The 21,521-nt window shown below is 32.6% G+C and overlaps 6 non-coding genes across 6 annotated transcripts; all 6 read right to left on the reverse strand.

The window, feature by feature from the left end:
• Window positions 1–6,840: 6,840 nt before the first annotated feature.
• TRNAL-CAA lies at window positions 6,841–6,924 on the reverse strand. Its single transcript has one exon. It is a non-coding gene; the product is annotated as a tRNA-Leu (tRNA).
• A 1,344-nt stretch (window positions 6,925–8,268) lies between these two features.
• On the reverse strand, window positions 8,269–8,352 carry TRNAL-CAA. The gene has a single exon. It is a non-coding gene; the product is annotated as a tRNA-Leu (tRNA).
• Window positions 8,353–11,193: 2,841 nt separating this feature from the next.
• On the reverse strand, window positions 11,194–11,277 carry TRNAL-CAA. The gene has a single exon. It is a non-coding gene; the product is annotated as a tRNA-Leu (tRNA).
• A 2,839-nt stretch (window positions 11,278–14,116) lies between these two features.
• Window positions 14,117–14,200, reverse strand: TRNAL-CAA. The gene has a single exon. It is a non-coding gene; the product is annotated as a tRNA-Leu (tRNA).
• Window positions 14,201–15,681: 1,481 nt separating this feature from the next.
• Window positions 15,682–15,765, reverse strand: TRNAL-CAA. Its single transcript has one exon. It is a non-coding gene; the product is annotated as a tRNA-Leu (tRNA).
• A 5,284-nt stretch (window positions 15,766–21,049) lies between these two features.
• On the reverse strand, window positions 21,050–21,133 carry TRNAL-CAA. Its single transcript has one exon. It is a non-coding gene; the product is annotated as a tRNA-Leu (tRNA).
• Between the last annotated feature and the right edge of the window lie 388 nt (window positions 21,134–21,521).

Genomic DNA, 21,521 nt, shown 5'->3' on the forward strand with positions numbered 1-21,521 from the left:
TTTGATGGATCCACACGCACTAGGTAACGCCTAAATTCATATGGAGTAATTCATTGCTCCGTGAGAAATTGCGACAGAGGATCACGGGTGGTTAAATTGTGAAATTTTAAGGACTAGGGGTTGTTAACTTGGACCACGAATGGTTAAATTTGAAATTCGAAGGACCACAAATAGTCAATTCCAATGTTTTGGACTAAACGTGGTCAAACCACTATACTCGGAGTACTTAAAATGGTATTAACTCATTGCTCCGTCCTCTTTCGTCCCACTTGTTCCAACTGTAGCGGCCTAATTTGCCCTTTTAAATACCGTATTCCTATTGGATTTTTAAAAAAAAATTAATTACAAATTTTATTGAATAGACAACGTTTAAAACCTCCTGACATAACAAAGAAAGTCATAGAAGAACAGTCAAATAAACTTTCAAACTATTTTTAATTACAAAAGATTTCATATTAAACTTTCTTAAAGTGTAAGTAGAACATTTTTACATATAAATTACTTGCGATAGAAGAACAGTCAAATAAACTTTCAAACTATTTTTAATTACAAAAGTGTTGTAATTCGGCCTATCAACTTGTTAGTTCTCGCGTGATAGATGTATGGTAACGCATCGATTGTATGTATGAAGAATATTGCAATATGGAATGGATGAGTAGAGAGAAAAACATAACACAAGAATGTAGAACTCAAGAACACAAGTTCTCTCTTTCATCATGCCTTGAACATGTATATATATACATCCATATAACCCTTCATTTTCTATAACATAAATAATAATGGAATAAATATAAGGCAAATGAAAGGTCTTGTGATAATGGCCATAATAATAATAATATTTATAACACTCCCCCTTGGCCATTATCAAACTATACTCATGCCTCGTTAAAAACCTCGCTAGAAAAACCCAGTGGGAAAAACCTAGACGAGGAAAAGAGTACACGAAGTATGTTGATCCATGTGTTGCACCGGTTGCCTCATTAAAAACCTTAGTCTAAGAAAACCCAGTGGGAAAAAACTTAGCCAAGGAAAAGAGTACAAACATAAGCCTTCTGGGCATAATCTTCAAGATTTCAAGAGTCTTCAGGACTATCCACTCAAGTGCACCAACATCGGTTGCCTCATTAAAAACCTTAGCTTAAGAAAACCCTGTGGGAAAAACTTAGCTAAGGGAAAAAGAGTACAACCATATGCTTTCGTAGCATAATATTCAGGATATCAAAAGTCCTCTAGATTGTCCATTCTAGCACAGCTAGGCGTTGTTGCTCCCCCTGAAGATAACAATCTTCTAAGCCCACGCATCCCAATTTTATGAACATATTACTCAAAAATGGATGTAGGCAGAGACTTAGTGAACATATCTGCAAGATTGTTCAGTGGGGAAAACATTCTCAATAAGAATTTTACAACTCTTCTAGAGTTCATGTGTGTAGAAGGATTTAGGTGCAACATGTTTTGTAAGGTTCCCCTTAACAAAACTATTACTTGCTTGTCCAACACAATCTTATTTGTCCTCATATGGGACATTGGGGGTAAAAATATAACATAACCAGTTTTGAACTTGGCATCATAGGGATAAAATAAAAGAGCTAATGCCCAAGTTGCCCATCAAAACCACATATTGGTTTCTCACATAAACGTCAAAATCTTTGTACCTCGAAGGTGTTGGAGGATATGTTAAATACCATTCCAATTTTCATTGTAGGGAGAAGCACTAAATCTTGCTAGCAATTTCATCGCAAATTCAATATCAGGCCTGATGCGATTATGGAACTTCTAGTTCAATAATAGTGCTCCAATAGCAATGAAGTAATGGACTTCCAGTCCCTAAATATCCTCATTATAACCTTCGAGTCTAAATGGTCATTTATCTACTTCAAGAGATTATTGGACAACCGTTTGTGCGATAAGTAAATAATACTTGTCTATATAAAACATCTTCAAGATATTTTTCAAGTAGGCTAACTGGTGTATAAAACTTCTTCAAGGAGAAGCTCGATCTTCAGGTCGAGACAATACTTGGATTTCCAAGTCTTTTATTTTAAAACTGCATCTTTCGGCATGAGCTAATATCACCAAGCTCTCTATGTGTTTCAATGATATTTAAACCGTCAATATCGACTGAGATGATAAATAAATAACTCCATTAACAATTCTTTAACGAACACATAATGGTACATATTATTTATACATTCCTTCTTCGGGATGAAAACACTCAGTCAATAATATTCAAGTCATTCAAAGACTTTAGTAGTTTAATGATACACGTTGAGATTTTCACTTTCCACATTCCAAAAGTGTTGAATCCATCGGGGATTTACAAATAAATATTAGCGTCTAATGACCAGTAAATTACGGTCATGACGTTCATCAACTGCATATCTAAATTCATAATTCACTGCCAATAATGTTAATTTGCGGAACGTAATGCCATATGTTGTGGGAGAGAATATTTGATCAAAATCAATTCAGGGTCTCTGCGTAAACCCTTAAGCTACCAGTCTCGCTTTATATCATACCACCATATTGTTTGTATTTCTCTTTCGTACAAACACCCATTTGTAACCTACATGGTTAACATTAAATGGTGTACGTGTTATAAAGAGAATACAGTTTTAGCGAGCTGAGCTGTACATGCCTTAATTGCCCCGTTATACATAAAAAATACCAAGGCACAACTGCTACCTAGCTCTGGATCCAGATTCTCATATAACGAGAACAATTTGTAAAGGCAATTTTGTTGTCGACAACTATAATATTTTTCATAAATTTCTCCCATATATATAAAATAATGGCAATTTCTAATTCAACCAGACACTAGACATTTCCCAAAGATATTTTTATCTGGTCGTTCCGCATCCCCAGTATTATAATTTTGGGTGCACCTAAAATTTTACTGGGGTTTTCGCCTTCAGGACGAATGTCTTCACGACATACTTCTTTAAGCGACTTCAAGAGTGACACCATTTTCTACTAGATTTAGCTTTCCGCGGATTATACCAACATGTCTCCACGCTTCTGGCGTCAAGGAGCATTGGTAAATATATATGGTCCAAGTTGGGGAAAATATATAGGACCTAGTCACTCATGAGTATATATATTGGCAGATTAATTATCTACTGAACTTCTAGTTCAGTTTACTTCTTCTGAACTTCTAGTTCAGTCTACCTAGTACGTGGATTTAAATATTGAAGATAAATCATTCATAGAATTTCTCGGCATTCTATAAAATTTGAGATCTTATCTCCCCCTAATGCCGTGAAATGATCTTCATAAAGTGTGCAGTCGGCGTATCTAATTATATATTGATCCCTTATCATGGGCTCTAAGAATTTAAATAACAGACGGAGGTTTATAATCAACATATACATGCCCACAAAGGTACGCTATGGTGGTGATATAGGAAAAAGACTGCACACTGTGAATAAAACGCAGATGGGAAATGTTTGGTTTTATACCACGTACTAGGTTCTAGGGGAAATAATTATGATATGCAGTAGGTCAGATTGTGATAACCACAATAGCATATAAAACTGATGTCCCCAACAAGAAAAAAATATATAATCAGATATGAAAGCATACATATCAATTGATATTACAAGGGTACACAACAATCATAGGGAAGCTGTGAAGCTTGTCAAATAAAATATATCTTCAAGATCTCCCAAAAATCCTTATCCTCAACTTTACATTAGTTCACTCACTGGTTTGGGAATTGCTTCGTGCAAATTCACATGATATATTTCATTCCCTCATTTGCTTCGGGCAAACTAATATGAAATAATTTAGTCCTTCGTTTGCTTCAGGAAAATTGATATGATATGATCCATTCTATCTTCCAAACCAATAACATCTAAATCAATCATATCATGTATGGCATAAGTCAAAGATCATTCTTATAAAAGAGTATACCACTCCTTAAACAACACAGAATTGCACTAAGCCATAGTCGGAGAGGGATTTGTCATGTTGACATCTTAAATTTAGTCAAAAGATGATTATCATAATTTGTTGATAATAGCAATCCTTCTGGGATTGATATAAGATTTATGGAACAAATAATAATTCAATTTTGAATTAGCAGCCAGTCAATTGCATACGAGAGTTATGTTGCATGCATGAGAAAAATTTCCATATATAAATAAGCATGCAAACTAAGAGAATTAAATCTGAGAAGTAAACTTCCTCTGGAAAATAAAGTTCCAGAAAGTAAAATTTCAAGAAGTAAATCGAGAAGCAAGATTACAGAGGTAAGCTTAGAGATGTAAGCTTAGAGATGTAAACTTTTTGAATAGTCAATTCGAGTAGTAAAATTAGCAAGAAAAATCAGCAAAGTAAAGTCACTTTGCACTCATAATAATTTGCCTCCAAAAATAACTTTGCACTCAAAAACACATTTGGAGTGTATATACTCCTCGGTTACGCAATAAGTTATTGCGGCCATGAATTATCTTTTCGAATGCTTCAGGCATAAACTAACTTCTCGGATGCTTCAAGCATGAGTTTACTTCTCGGATACGTCATGCCTCAGGCATGAGCTAACCTTTTTGTCCATGAATATATTTTCATGAATTACTTAAATATTATCATGACACTAATCATTTCTTCATCAATACCTTATCATTTCATTATCACAATTTATCGCAATATTTGCTTTAGGCAAATTAGCTAGAATCATCAAGATGATGTTCATTCTCCGATGACCAAATGCTTTGGTGTGCGGCACGTAGGGATCAATGCACTTCAGACCCACATTGTTAGCAAATCTGCTTTTGACTAAGATTTTGCCTCGATAAGTTTGGTCATCCTTGAATATCTTGATCACTTTATTTCTTATTCTGGGCTCGAAACTCATACCACACTGGTTATAATCTCGACCACAACCCCTTATGAAGTTACTCAACTAGGTAACATTATGTGCTTCAGGCACCTGTGCAAAATCAACCAAACATGCACTTTGATTCTTCATCAACAACTAGTTATGTTTCTTAGCCACAAGAAGTGCTAAAATCACCTTAGGATGCTTCTCATAATTTGTTGTCTTGTACTACTGCTGGAGTACAAAATACTCACACGAAAAGTTGACAATGTCTTTTCAATTAAATATTTCTCTAAAACTTCTTGTTTAGAGTTTCACTTCTGAGACTATTTTGTGCAGAGCTGAATTATAGTCAGTTACTGACTTATAATCTTAAAACTTAAGATTAATCTAGTCAAATTGTGTCCGAGGAAGGACAATAGATGACTACTAGTCAAAATGGTCCTTCAGGGACTTACATAACGCAATAGGGACTTTTTCAATCAAATACTCATTTTTAAGATAGTAGTTCAAGTAGTGACGTATGAAAATGAGAGCTTGTGCCTTCTGGGCATCGGTTATCTGTGACTTAGCAACAAAATTTTGGCTCGATTTCTTAGAAGGCAAATATATTTCAATATCCAAAACCCAAATGAAATAATTGCTATCGACATGAGCGAGCTCAATAAAAACACATTTGACAATTGAATCCGTAATCTACAAAACATATATCATATGTTCTCATATACATTCATAATATCACATGTTTATAGCAAAATAAGGAATCTAACATCTTCTAGATGCAAAATGAACTTTCCGAGATGAAGTCAAAAGATAAAATCAGAAAACAAATTGATCTTTCGAATATACACAAAAACCGAAATGGTGCAACACGAATTGGTGAGGCAAACACCAAATTGAAGCAACAAGCATTGGCTCGTGTTTATACCATCAACTCGTGCTACAAACAACAAGGCACGAATCGGTGCGAAAACACCGAATTGATGCAGCATGCATCGACTCGTGTTTATAGCATCAACTCGTGCTACAGGCAACGAGTGGTGTTTCATTCTCCAATACACCAAATTGATGCTCCCAGGTCATCAATTAAGCTTTAAAGTCTTACTCACTCTTAAGCTTCCACAAAATAAACTTTAACAATCTTAATTAAAAACCATTCATTCATTGCTTAATCGGCACAAAAACTAATTGCTAATCACATGCAAACGACATATCATAAAAACATAATAATGCACTACATCATAGGGTATATAACATACAAAGTATGCGAAATGAAAATAATATGTATACATACATTGCATCTTCATACGAAAAGCCCCATCTATTTACACAAACATATATATCACATGCTTTTCTTTCAATTTTAAGAATCAAAAATAAAATTGGAAATATATATTCAGGAATTTACACAATCATATATATATATGAACCGGTATGTGCAATTCATATTTCAAATTTTAGAATCAATATGTATCATATCAATCATGTATTTCATAATCATATCAAGAGGTGTAGAATCAACATGTGCCATATAAAAACATGTATTATATGAAACCTATGAACATGCTTGCCTAGTATAAAAACATGTATTATAACACGTCCGAGCATACCGTTCACCGAGGAATATGTTGGCGATTCGTGCTGATAACGTGTTGTAATTCGGCCTATCAACTTGTTAGTTCTCGCGTGATAGATGTATGGTAACGCATCGATTGTATGTATTAGAATATTGCAATATGGAATGGAAGAGTAGAGAGAAAAACATAACACAAGAATGTAGAACTCAAGAACACAAGTCCTCTCTTTCATTATGCCTTGAACATGTATATATATACATCCATATAACCCTTCATTTTCTATAACATAAATAATGGAATAAATATAAGGCAAATGAAAGGTCTTGTGATAATGCCCATAATAATAATATTTATAACAGATTTCATATAATTACTTGCGACTCCATGACCATATACTATTATGAAGCTAAATCTTTACTTACTTTTTGTAGTTTTATGTTATTATGTCAGAAGTGGGATTTGAACCCACGCCCTCTCACGAGGACCAAAACTTGAGTCTGGCGCCTTAGACCACTCGGCCATCTTGACTTCACAACTTTTATAGTGTATTAATTGTTCATCGTTTTGAATGTTTATTTTTAATACATTAAAAAATGAACATTGATCAATGGTTATCTTGTAATGCGAATTGTGGTTGGTGTATCATGTATGTTGTTAAATGTGGAAACCTATTGATGGCAATTTTTACTGTGGATCATGCATAAAAAAAATTCATACAAATAGTGAACTTCATGTAAAGAAGTAATGAATATTATGTATACAAATAGTGAACATAGATTTGCTAAATATCATATTTTTAAGTAAAGGTAAAGGGGTGTGCCGAATAGGTACGTCCAGCTATACTCTACAATGAAATAAAATATTCAAGAAACAAAGAACATCATGTACCACAAAAATGAACCTAGAACTTCAATCAGTATGTACATCCTCAAATAATAAACCATATCCATACAAATAGTGAACCTTATGCATAAAAATAATGAATGTTCAATAAACATAATGTACTTATGCATAAAAATAATGTACTTCATGTATAAAAATAATGTCCTTTAGATCGTAGTTCACCTAATAAGCATGGCCTATGTATATGGGGCCACGTTGACGGCACATGCAAGACTCGTGGGGCTTTGATGGATCCACACGCACTAGGTAACGCCTAAATTCATATGGAGTAATCCATTGCTCCGTGAGAAATTGCGACAGAGGATCACGGGTGGTTAAATTGTGAAATTTTAAGGACTAGGGGTTGTTAACTTGGACCACGAATGGTTAAATTTGAAATTCGAAGGACCACAAATAGTCAATTCCAATGTTTTGGACTAAACGTGGTAAAACCACTATACTCGGAGTACTTAAAATGGTATTAACTCATTGCTCCGTCCTCTTTCGTCCCACTTGTTCCAACTGTAGCGGCCTAATTTGCCCTTTTAAATACCATATTCCTATTGGATTTCAAAAAAAAAATTAATTACAAATTTTATGGAATAGACAACGTTTAAAACCTCCTGACATAACAAACAAAGTCATAGAAGAACAGTCAAATAAACTTTCAAACTATTTTTAATTACAAAAGATTTCAAATTAAACTTTCTTAAAGTGTAAGTAGAACATTTTTACATATAAATTACTTGCGATAGAAGAATAGTCAAATAAACTTTCAAACTATTTTTAGAACATTTTTACATATAAATAACTTGCGATAGAAGAACAGTCAAATAAACTTTCAAACTATTTTTAATTACAAAATATTTCATATTAAACTTTCTTAAAGTGTAAGTAGAACATTTTTACATATAAATTACTTGCGACTCCATGACCATATACTATTATGAAGCTAAATCTTTGCTTACTTTTTGTAGTTTTATGTTATTATGTCAGAAGTGGGATTTGAACCCACGCCCTCTCACGAGGACCAAAACTTGAGTCTGGCGCCTTAGACCACTCAGCCATCATGACTTCACAACTTTTATAGTGTATTAATTGTTCATCGTTTCTAATGTTTATTTTTAATACATTAATAAATGAACATTGATCAATGGTTTATCTTGTAATGCGAATTGTGGTTGGTGTATCATGTATGTTGTTAAATGTGGAAACCTATTGATGGCAATTTTTACTGTGGATCATGCATAAAAAAAATTCACACAAATAGTGAACTTCATGTAAAGAAGTAATGAATATTATGTATACAAATAGTGAACATAGATTTGCTAAATATCATATTTTTAAGTAAAGGTAAAGGGGTGTGCCGAATAAGTACGTCCAGCTGTACTCTACAATGAAATAAAATATTCAAGAAACAAAGAACATCATGTACCACAAAAATGAACCTAGAACTTCAATCATTATATGTACATCCTCAAATAATAAACCATATCCGTACAAATAGTGAACTTATGCATAAAAATAATGAATGTTCAATAAACATAATGTACTTATGCATAAAAATAATGTACTTCATGTATAAAAATAATGTCCTTTAGATCGTAGTTCACCTAATAAGCATGGCCTACGTATATGGGGCCACGTTGACGGTACATGCAAGACTCGTGGGGCTTTGATGGATCCACACGCACTAGGTAACGCCTAAATTCATATGGAGTAATCCATTGCTCCGAGAGAAATTGCGACAGAGGATCACGGGTGGTTAAATTGTGAAATTTTAAGGACTTGGGGTGGTTAACTTAGACCACAAATGGTTAAATTTGAAATTCGAAGGACCACAAATAGTCAATTCAAATGTTTTGGACTAAACGTGGTAAAACCACTATACTCGGAGTACTTAAAATGGTATTAACTCATTGCTCCGTCCTCTTTCGTCCCACTTGTTCCAACTGTAGCGGCCTAATTTGCCCTTTTAAATACCATATTCCTATTGGAATTAAAAAAAAAAAAATTATTACAAATTTTATTGAATAGACAACGTTTAAAACCTCCTGACATAACAAAAACGTCATAGAAGAACAGTCAAATAAACTTTCAAACTATTTCTAATTACAAAAGATTTCATATAAAACTTAAAGTGTAAGTAGAACATTTTTACATATAAATAACTTGCGATAGAAGAACAGTCAAATAAACTTTCAAACTATTTTTAATTACAAAATATTTCATATTAAACTTTCTTAAAGTGTAAGTAGAACATTTTTACATATAAATTACTTGCGACTCCATGACCATATACTATTATGAAGCTAAATCTTTGCTTACTTTTTGTAGTTTTATGTTATTATGTTTGAAGTGGGATTTGAACCCACGCCCTCTCACGAGGACCAGAAGTTGAGTCTGGCGCCTTAGACCACTCGCCATCCTGACTTCACAGCTTTTATAGTGTATTAAATGTTCATCATTTTGAATGTTTATTTTTAACACATTAAAAAATGAACATTGATCATTGGTTTATCTTGTAATGCGAATTGTGGTTGGTGTATCATGTATGTTGTTAAATATGGAAACCGATTGATGGCAATTTTTACTGTGGATCATGCATAAAAAAAAATTCAAACAAATAATGACCTTCATGTAAAGAAGAAATGAATATTATGTATACAAATGGTGAACATAGATTTGCTAAATATCATATTTTTAAGTAAAGGTAAAGGGGTGTGCCGAATAAGTACGTCCAGCTATACTCTACAATGAAATAAAATATTCAAGAAACAAAGAACATCATGTACCACAAAAATGAACCTAGAACTTCAATCAATATGTACATCCTCAAATAATAAACCATATCCATACAAATAGTGAACCTTATGCATAAAAATAATGAATGTTCAATAAACATAATGTACTTTATACATAAAAATAATGTACTTCATGTATAAAAATAATGTCCTTTAGATCGTAGTTCACCTAATAAGCATGGCCTACGTATATGGGGCCACGTTGACGGCACATGCAAGACTCGTGGGGCTTTGATGGATCCACACGCACTAGGTAACGCCTAAATTCATATGGAGTAATCCATTGCTGCGAGAGAAATTGCGACAGAGGATCACGGGTGGTTAAATTGTGAAATTTTAAGGACTTGGGGTGGTTAACTTGGACCACGAATGGTTAAATTTGAAATTCGAAGGACCACAAATAGTCAATTCCAATGTTTTGGACTAAACGTGGTAAAACCACTATACTTGGAGTACTTAAAATGGTATTAACTCATTGCTCCGTCCTCTTTCGTCCCACTTGTTCCAATTGTAGCGGCCTAATTTGCCATTTTAAATACCATATTCCTATTGGATTTTTTTTTAAAAAAAAATAATTACAAATTTTATTCAATAGACAACATTTAAAACCTCTTGACATAAAAAAAGTCATAGAAGAACAGTCAAATAAACTTTCAAACTATTTTTAATTACAAAAGATTTCATATTAAACTTTCTTAAAGTGAACCAGGACTATGTGGTCCAATGGTACCCGGGTTGGACTTCCACTTGGAAGGTTGTGAGTTCGAGCCTCCGTGGAGGCGTTATTAGCTCTGTGTGTTTCAGTAGGTTGAGAAAGTATATGAACAGATACTACAATGTAATAGAGCTAGTAGCATTCAAAAAACTTTCTTAAAGTGTAAGTAGAATATTTTTACATATAAATTACTTGCGATAGAAGAACAGTCAAATAAACTTTCAAACTATTTTTAGAACATTTTTACATATAAATTACTTGCGATAGAAGAACAGTCAAATAAACTTTCAAACTATTTTTAATTACAAAAGATTTCATATAATTACTTGCAACTCCATGACCATATACTATTATGAAGCTAAATCTTTGCTTACTTTTTGTAGTTTTATGTTATTATGTCAGAAGTGGGATTTGAACCCACGCCCTCTCACAAGGACCAAAACTTGAGTCTGGCGCCTTAGACCACTCGGCCATACTGACTTCACAACTTTTATAGTGTATTAATTGTTCATCGTTTTGAATGTTTATTTTTAACACATTAAAAAATGAACATTGATCAATGGTTTATCTTGTAATGCGAATTGTGGTTGGTGTATCATGTATGTTGTTAAATGTGGAAACGTATTGATGGCAATTTTTACTGTGGATCATGCATAAAAAAAATTCACACAAATAGTGAACTTCATGTAAAGAAGTAATGAATATTATGTATACAAATAGTGAACATAGATTTGCTAAATATCATATTTTTAAGTAAAGGTAAAGGGGTGTGCCGAATAAGTACGTCCAGCTGTACTCTACAATGAAATAAAATATTCAAGAAACAAAGAACATCATGTACCACAAAAATGAACCTAGAACTTCAATCATTATATGTACATCCTCAAATAATAAACCATATCCGTACAAATAGTGAACTTATGCATAAAAATAATGAATGTTCAATAAACATAATGTACTTATGCATAAAAATAATGTACTTCATGTATAAAAATAATGTCCTTTAGATCGTAGTTCACCTAATAAGCATGGCCTACGTATATGGGGCCACGTTGACGGTACATGCAAGACTCGTGGGGCTTTGATGGATCCACACGCACTAGGTAACGCCTAAATTCATATGGAGTAATCCATTGCTCCGAGAGAAATTGCGACAGAGGATCACGGGTGGTTAAATTGTGAAATTTTAAGGACTTGGGGTGGTTAACTTAGACCACAAATGGTTAAATTTGAAATTCGAAGGACCACAAATAGTCAATTCAAATGTTTTGGACTAAACGTGGTAAAACCACTATACTCGGAGTACTTAAAATGGTATTAACTCATTGCTCCGTCCTCTTTCGTCCCACTTGTTCCAACTGTAGCGGCCTAATTTGCCCTTTTAAATACCATATTCCTATTGGAATTAAAAAAAAAAAATTATTACAAATTTTATTGAATAGACAACGTTTAAAACCTCCTGACATAATAAAAACGTCATAGAAGAACAGTCAAATAAACTTTCAAACTATTTCTAATTACAAAAGATTTCATATAAAACTTAAAGTGTAAGTAGAACATTTTTACATATAAATAACTTGCGATAGAAGAACAGTCAAATAAACTTTCAAACTATTTTTAATTACAAAATATTTCATATTAAACTTTCTTAAAGTGTAAGTAGAACATTTTTACATATAAATTACTTGCGACTCCATGACCATATACTATTATGAAGCTAAATCTTTGCTTACTTTTTGTAGTTTTATGTTATTATGTTTGAAGTGGGATTTGAACCCACGCCCTCTCACGAGGACCAGAAGTTGAGTCTGGCGCCTTAGACCACTCGCCATCCTGACTTCACAGCTTTTATAGTGTATTAAATGTTCATCATTTTGAATGTTTATTTTTAACACATTAAAAAATGAACATTGATCATTGGTTTATCTTGTAATGCGAATTGTGGTTGGTGTATCATGTATGTTGTTAAATATGGAAACCGATTGATGGCAATTTTTACTGTGGATCATGCATAAAAAAAATTCAAACAAATAATGACCTTCATGTAAAGAAGAAATGAATATTATGTATACAAATGGTGAACATAGATTTGCTAAATATCATATTTTTAAGTAAAGGTAAAGGGGTGTGCCGAATAAGTACGTCCAGCTATACTCTACAATGAAATAAAATATTCAAGAAACAAAGAACATCATGTACCACAAAAATGAACCTATAACTTCAATCAATATGTACATCCTCAAATAATAAACCATATCCATACAAATAGTGAACCTTATGCATAAAAATAATGAATGTTCAATAAACATAATGTACTTTATACATAAAAATAATGTACTTCATGTATAAAAATAATGTCCTTTAGATCGTAGTTCACCTAATAAGCATGGCCTACGTATATGGGGCCACGTTGACGGCACATGCAAGACTCGTGGGGCTTTGATGGATCCACACGCACTAGGTAACGCCTAAATTCATATGGAGTAATCCATTGCTGCGAGAGAAATTGCGACAGAGGATCACGGGTGGTTAAATTGTGAAATTTTAAGGACTTGGGGTGGTTAACTTGGACCACGAATGGTTAAATTTGAAATTCGAAGGACCACAAATAGTCAATTCCAATGTTTTGGACTAAACGTGGTAAAACCACTATACTTGGAGTACTTAAAATGGTATTAACTCATTGCTCCGTCCTCTTTCGTCCCACTTGTTCCAATTGTAGCGGCCTAATTTGCCATTTTAAATACCATATTCCTATTGGATTTTTTTTTAAAAAAAAATAATTACAAATTTTATTCAATAGACAACATTTAAAACCTCTTGACATAAAAAAAGTCATAGAAGAACAGTCAAATAAACTTTCAAACTATTTTTAATTACAAAAGATTTCATATTAAACTTTCTTAAAGTGAACCAGGACTATGTGGTCCAATGGTACCCGGGTTGGACTTCCACTTGGAAGGTTGTGAGTTCGAGCCTCCGTGGAGGCGTTATTAGCTCTGTGTGTTTCAGTAGGTTGAGAAAGTATATGAACAGATACTACAATGTAATAGAGCTAGTAGCATTCAAAAAACTTTCTTAAAGTGTAAGTAGAATATTTTTACATATAAATTACTTGCGATAGAAGAACAGTCAAATAAACTTTCAAACTATTTTTAGAACATTTTTACATATAAATTACTTGCGATAGAAGAACAGTCAAATAAACTTTCAAACTATTTTTAATTACAAAAGATTTCATATAATTACTTGCAACTCCATGACCATATACTATTATGAAGCTAAATCTTTGCTTACTTTTTGTAGTTTTATGTTATTATGTCAGAAGTGGGATTTGAACCCACGCCCTCTCACAAGGACCAAAACTTGAGTCTGGCGCCTTAGACCACTCGGCCATACTGACTTCACAACTTTTATAGTGTATTAATTGTTCATCGTTTTGAATGTTTATTTTTAACACATTAAAAAATGAACATTGATCAATGGTTTATCTTGTAATGCGAATTGTGGTTGGTGTATCATGTATGTTGTTAAATGTGGAAACGTATTGATGGCAATTTTTACTGTGGATCATGCATAAAAAAAATTCAAACAAATAATGACCTTCATGTAAAGAAGAAATGAATATTATGTATACAAATGGTGAACATAGATTTGCTAAATATCATATTTTTAAGTAAAGGTAAAGGGGTGTGCCGAATAAGTACGTCCAGCTATACTCTACAATGAAATAAAATATTCAAGAAACAAAGAACATCATGTACCACAAAAATGAACCTAGAACTTCAATCAATATGTACATCCTCAAATAATAAACCATATCCATACAAATAGTGAACCTTATGCATAAAAATAATGAATGTTCAATAAACATAATGTACTTTATACATAAAAATAATGTACTTCATGTATAAAAATAATGTCCTTTAGATCGTAGTTCACCTAATAAGCATGGCCTACGTATATGGGGCCACGTTGACGGCACATGCAAGACTCGTGGGGCTTTGATGGATCCACACGCACTAGGTAACGCCTAAATTCATATGGAGTAATCCATTGCTGCGAGAGAAATTGCGACAGAGGATCACGGGTGGTTAAATTGTGAAATTTTAAGGACTTGGGGTGGTTAACTTGGACCACGAATGGTTAAATTTGAAATTCGAAGGACCACAAATAGTCAATTCCAATGTTTTGGACTAAACGTGGTAAAACCACTATACTTGGAGTACTTAAAATGGTATTAACTCATTGCTCCGTCCTCTTTCGTCCCACTTGTTCCAATTGTAGCGGCCTAATTTGCCATTTTAAATACCATATTCCTATTGGATTTTTTTTAAAAAAAAAATAATTACAAATTTTATTCAATAGACAACATTTAAAACCTCTTGACATAAAAAAAGTCATAGAAGAACAGTCAAATAAACTTTCAAACTATTTTTAATTACAAAAGATTTCATATTAAACTTTCTTAAAGTGAACCAGGACTATGTGGTCCAATGGTACCCGGGTTGGACTTCCACTTGGAAGGTTGTGAGTTCGAGCCTCTGTGGAGGCGTTATTAGCTCTGTGTGTTTCAGTAGGTTGAGAAAGTATATGAACAGATACTACAATGTAATAGAGCTAGTAGCATTCAAAAAACTTTCTTAAAGTGTAAGTAGAATATTTTTACATATAAATTACTTGCGATAGAAGAACAGTCAAATAAACTTTCAAACTATTTTTAGAACATTTTTACATATAAATTACTTGCGATAGAAGAACAGTCAAATAAACTTTCAAACTATTTTTAATTACAAAAGATTTCATATAATTACTTGCAACTCCATGACCATATACTATTATGAAGCTAAATCTTTGCTTACTTTTTGTAGTTTTATGTTATTATGTCAGAAGTGGGATTTGAACCCACGCCCTCTCACAAGGACCAAAACTTGAGTCTGGCGCCTTAGACCACTCGGCCATACTGACTTCACAACTTTTATAGTGTATTAATTGTTCATCGTTTTGAATGTTTATTTTTAACACATTAAAAAATGAACATTGATCAATGGTTTATCTTGTAATGCGAATTGTGGTTGGTGTATCATGTATGTTGTTAAATGTGGAAACGTATTGATGGCAATTTTTACTGTGGATCATGCATAAAAAAAATTCACACAAATAGTGAACTTCATGTAAAGAAGTAATGAATATTATGTATACAAATAGTGAACATAGATTTGCTAAATATCATATTTTTAAGTAAAGGTAAAGGGGTGTGCCGAATAAGTACGTCCAGCTATACTCTACAATGAAATAAAATATTCAAGAAACAAAGAACATCATGTACCACAAAAAAGAACCTAGAACTTCAATCATTATATGTACATCCTCAAATAATAAACCATATCCATACAAATAGTGAACTTATGCATACAAATAATGAATGTTCAATAAACATAATGTACTTATGCATAAAAATAATGTACTTCATGTATAAAAATAATGTCCTTTAGATCGTAGTTCACCTAATAAGCATGGCCTACGTATATGGGCCCACGTTGACGGCACATGCAAGACTCGTGGGGTTTTGATGGATCCACACGCTCTAGGTAACGCCTAAATTCATATGGACTAATCCATTGCTCCGAGAGAAATTGCGACTGAGGATCACGGGTGGTTAAATTGTGAAATTTTAAGGACTTGGGGTTGTTAACTTGGACCACAAATGGTTAAATTTGAAATTCGAAGGACCACAAATAGTCAATTCCAATGTTTTGGACTAAACGTGGTAAAACCACTATACTCGGAGTACTTAAAATGGTATTAACTCATTGCTCCGTCCTCTTTCGTCCCACTTGTTCCAACTGCAGCGGCCTAATTTGGCCTTTTAAATACCATATTCCTATTGGAATTAAAAAAAAATTAATTACAAATTTTATTGAATAGACAACGTTTAAAACCTCCTGACATAACAAAAAAGTCATAGAAGAACAGTCAAATAAACTTTCAAACTATTTTTAATTACAAAAGATTTCATATTAAACTTTCTTAAAGTGTAAGTAGAACATTTTTACATATAAATTACTTGCGATAGAAGAACAGTCAAATAAACTTTCAAACTATTTTTAATTATAAAATATTTCATATTAAACTTTCTTAAAGTGTAAGTAGAACATTTTTACATATAAATTACTTCTGACTCCATGACCATATACTATTATGAAGCTAAAGCTTTGCTTACTTTTTGCAATTTTATGTTATTATGTGAAGTGGGATTTGAACCCACGCCCTCTCACGAGGACCAGAAGTTGAGTCTGGCGCCTTAAACCACTCGCCATCCTGACTTCACAACTTTTATAGTGTATTAATTGTTCATCGTTTTGAGTGTTTATTTTTAACACATTAAAAAATGAACATTGATCAATGGTTTATCTTGTAATGCGGATTGTGGTTGGTGTATCATGTATGTTGTTAAATGTGGAAACCGATTGATGGCAATTTTTACTGTGGATCATGCATAAAAAAAATTCACACAAATAATGAACTTCATGTAAAGAAGAAATGAATATTATGTATACAAATGGTGAACATAGATTTGCTAAATATCATATTTTTAAGTAAAGGTAAAGGGGTGTGCCGAATAAGTACGTCCAGCTATACTCTACAATGAAATAAAATATTCAAGAAACAAAGAACATCATGTACCACAAAAAAGAACCTAGAACTTCAATCATTATATGTACATCCTCAAATAATAAACTATATCCATACAAATAGTGAACTTATGCATACAAATAATGAATGTTCAATAATCATAATGTACTTATGCATAAAAATAATGTACTTCATGTATAAAAATAATGTCCTTTAGATCGTAGTTCACCTAATAAGCATGGCCTACGTATATGGGGCCACGTTGACGGCACATGCAAGACTCGTGGGGTTTTGATGGATCCACACGCTCTAGGTAACGCCTAAATTCATATGGAGTAATCCATTGCTCCGAGAGAAATTGCGACAGAGGATCACGGGTGGTTAAATTGTGAAATTTTAAGGACTTGGGGTGGTTAACTTGGACCACGAATGGTTAAATTTGAAATTCGAAGGACCACAAATAGTCAATTCCAATGTTTTGGACTAAACGTGGTAAAACCACTATACTCGGAGTACTTAAAATGGTATTAACTCATTGCTCCGTCCTCTTTCGTCCCACTTGTTCCAACTGTAGCGGCCTAATTTGCCCTTTTAAATACCATATTCCTATTGGATTTTTTTTTAAAAAAAAAATTAATTACAAATTTTATTGAATAGACAACGTTTAAAACCTCCTAACATAACAAACAAAGTCATAGAAGAACAATCAAATAAACTTTCAAACTATTTTTAATTACAAAAGATTTCATATTAAACTTTCTTAAAGTGTAAGTAGAATATTTTGACATATATTTAATTACTTGCGATAGAAGAACAGTCAAATAAACTTTCAAACTATTTTTAGAACATTTTTACATATAAATTACTTGCGATAGAAGAACAGTCAAATAAACTTTCAAACTATTTTTAATTACAAAAGATTTCATATAATTACTTGCAACTCCATGACCATATACTATTATGAAGCTAAGTCTTTTGCTTACTTTTTGTAGTTTTATGTTATTATGTCAGAAGTGGGATTTGAACCCATGCCCTCTCACGAGGACCAAAACTTGAGTCTGGCGCCCTAGATCACTCAGGCATCCTGACTTCACAACTTTTATAGTGTATTAATTATTCATCGTTTTGAATGTTTATTTTTAATACATTTAAAAATGAACATTGATCAATGGTTTATCTTGTAATGCGAATTGTGGTTGGTGTATCATGTATGTTGTTAAATGTGGAAACGTATTGATGGCAATTTTTACTGTGGATCATGCATAAAAAAAATTCACACAAATAGTGAACTTCATGTAAAGAAGTAATGAATATTATGTATACAAATAGTGAACACAGATTTGCTAAATATCATATTTTTAAGTAAAGGTAAAGGGGTGTGCCGAATAAGTACGTCCAGCTAAACTCTATAATGAAATAAAATATTCAAGAAACAAAGAACATCATGTACCACAAAAATGAACCTAGAACTTCAATCAGTATGTACATCCTCAAATAATAAACCATATCCATACAAATAGTGAACCTTATGCATAAAAATAATGATTGTTCAATAAACATAATGTACTTTATGCATAAAAATAATGTACTTCATGTATAAAAATAATGTCCTTTAGATCGTAGTTCACCTAATAAGCATGGCATATGTATATGGGGCCACGTTGACGTCACATGCAAGACTCTTGGGGCTTTGATGGATCCACCCGCACTAGGAAACGCCTAAATTCATACGGAGTAATCTATTGCTCCGTGAGAAATTGTGACAGAGGATCACGGGTGGTTAAATTGTGAAATTTTAAGGACTAGGGGTTGTTAACTTGGACCACGAATGGTTAAATTTGAAATTCGAAGGACCACAAATAGTCAATTCCAATGTTTTGGACTAAACATGGTAAAACCACTATACTCGGAGTACTTAAAATGGTATTAACTCATTGCTCCGTAATCTTTCGTCCCACTTGTTCCAACTGTAGCGGCCTAATTTGCCCTTTTAAATACCATATTCCTATTGGATTTTTTTTAAAAATAATTAATTACAAATTTTATTGAATAGACAACGTTTAAAACCTCCTGACATAACAAACAAAGTCATAGAAGAACAGTCAAATAAACTTTCAAACTATTTTTAATTACAAAAGATTTCATATAATTACTTGCAACTCCATGACCATATACTATTATGAAGCTAAGTCTTTTGCTTACTTTTTGTAGTTTTATGTTATTATGTCAGAAGTGGGATTTGAACCCATGCCCTCTCACGAGGACCAAAACTTGAGTCTGGCGCCCTAGATCACTCAGGCATCCTGACTTCACAACTTTTATAGTGTATTAATTATTCATCGTTTTGAATGTTTATTTTTAATACATTTAAAAATGAACATTGATCAATGGTTTATCTTGTAATGCGAATTGTGGTTGGTGTGTCATGTATGTTGTTAAATGTGGAAACGTATTGATGGCAATTTTTACTGTGGATCATGCATAAAAAAAATTCACACAAATAGTGAACTTCATGTAAAGAAGTAATGAATATTATGTATACAAATAGTGAACACAGATTTGCTAAATATCATATTTTTAAGTAAAGGTAAAGGGGTGTGCCGAATAAGTACGTCCAGCTAAACTCTATAATGAAATAAAATATTCAAGAAACAAAGAACATCATGTACCACAAAAATGAACCTAGAACTTCAATCAGTATGTACATCCTCAAATAATAAACCATATCCATACAAATAGTGAACCTTATGCATAAAAATAATGATTGTTCAATAAACATAATGTACTTTATGCATAAAAATAATGTACTTCATGTATAAAAATAATGTCCTTTAGATCGTAGTTCACCTAATAAGCATGGCATATGTATATGGGGCCACGTTGACGTCACATGCAAGACTCTTGGGGCTTTGATGGATCCACCCGCACTAGGAAACGCCTAAATTCATATGGAGTAATCCATTGCTCCGTGAGAAATTGCGACAGAGGATCACGGGTGGTTAAATTGTGAAATTTTAAGGACTAGGGGTTGTTAACTTGGACCACGAATGGTTAAATTTGAAATTCGAAGGACCACAAATAGTCAATTCCAATGTTTTGGACTAAACATGGTAAAACCACTATACTCGGAGTACTTAAAATGGTATTAACTCATTGCTCCGTAATCTTTCGTCCCACTTGTTCCAACTGTAGCGGCCTAATTTGCCCTTTTAAATACCATATTCCTATTGGATTTTTTTTAAAAATAATTAATTACAAATTTTATTGAATAGACAACGTTTAAAACCTCCTGACATAACAAACAAAGTCATAGAAGAACAGTCAAATAAACTTTCAAACTATTTTTAATTACAAAAGATTTCATATTAAACTTTCTTAAAGTGTAAGTAGAATATTTTTACATATAAATTACTTGCGATAGAAGAACAGTCAAATAAACTTTCAAACTATTTTTAGAACATTTTTACATATAAATTACTTGCGATAGAAGAACAGTCAAATAAACTTTCAAACTATTTTTAATTACAAAAGATTTCATATAATTACTTGCAACTCCATGACCATATACTATTATGAAGCTAAATCTTTGCTTACTTTTTGTAGTTTTATGTTATTATGTCAAAAGTGGGATTTGAACTCACGCCCTCTCACGAGGACCAGAACTTGAGTCTAACGCCTTAAACCACTCGGCCATCCTGACTTCACAACTTTTATAGTGTATTAATTGTTCATCATTTTGAATGTTTATTTTTAATACATTAAAAAATGAACATTGATCAATGGTTTATCTTGTAATGCGAATTGTGGTTGGTGTATCATGTATGTTGTTAAATGTGGAAACGTATTGATGGCAATTTTTACTGTGGATCATGCATAAAAAAAATTCACACAAATAGTGAACTTCATGTAAAGAAGTAATTAATATTATGTATACAAATAGTGAACATAGATTTGCTAAATATCATATTTTTAAGTAAAGGTAAAGGGGTGTGCCGAATAAGTACGTCCAGCTATACTCTACAATGAAATAAAATATTCAAGAAACAAAGAACATCATGTACCACAAAAATGAACCTAGAACTTCAATC

This window comes from Ipomoea nil, unplaced genomic scaffold, assembly GCF_001879475.1.
Source record: "Ipomoea nil cultivar Tokyo-kokei standard unplaced genomic scaffold, Asagao_1.1 scaffold2821, whole genome shotgun sequence".
NCBI classification, from domain to species: Eukaryota; Viridiplantae; Streptophyta; class Magnoliopsida; order Solanales; family Convolvulaceae; genus Ipomoea; species Ipomoea nil.